Below are 604 nucleotides of genomic sequence, written 5' to 3' on the forward strand. Positions count from 1 at the left end.
GGAAAGAGCGTTATAGCACAGGTTTTATACAAATATTGAGATGACCCTGGGTGAGGAAATCAGAGTGATAGGAAATTCAGCAGGGAATAGAGGCTAGTGGACGTGCTTTGACATAATGAAGGTATTGTAAACAGAACTGTGGACAAGAATTGACAGCTGGTGTCAGGTCTTGACTTAACATAAAGGGAAAGGAGAAATCTTTGTAATAAACAGAATATTTGGAACAGATTTCCTAAGAGCCTATGCTATAGTGACCCCAACTAATGATGATTAAGTCAGAGCTTCCATTTCCAGAAATATGCCCCCTGCACTAAATAGGGTAAGTGTATGTATGTGTGTGTCCATTCTTACAGATGGTATTCTACATGGGCTGACATGGAATGAGGTGCAGGATAAGTTTTAATATGTGTATACATTTGTTGAAAGCAAATTCTCTTTAAAAATATTTCTATACCCAAGCAAATAGTCTATTATAGGCATAGGTTTATTGTGCATGTTTACTTTCCTTTTCATTTTTGAGTAGTTTAAATTTTTTGTTAGCATGCATTTTCCTTATAATCAGAAAAAAGAATCTCTACTTCTCTTTTCTCCTCCAAGCTACCTG

The sequence above is a fragment of the Galeopterus variegatus genome, unplaced genomic scaffold (genome assembly GCF_000696425.1).
Source record: "Galeopterus variegatus unplaced genomic scaffold, G_variegatus-3.0.2 Scaffold12556, whole genome shotgun sequence".
In the NCBI taxonomy this organism is placed as follows: domain Eukaryota; kingdom Metazoa; phylum Chordata; class Mammalia; order Dermoptera; family Cynocephalidae; genus Galeopterus; species Galeopterus variegatus.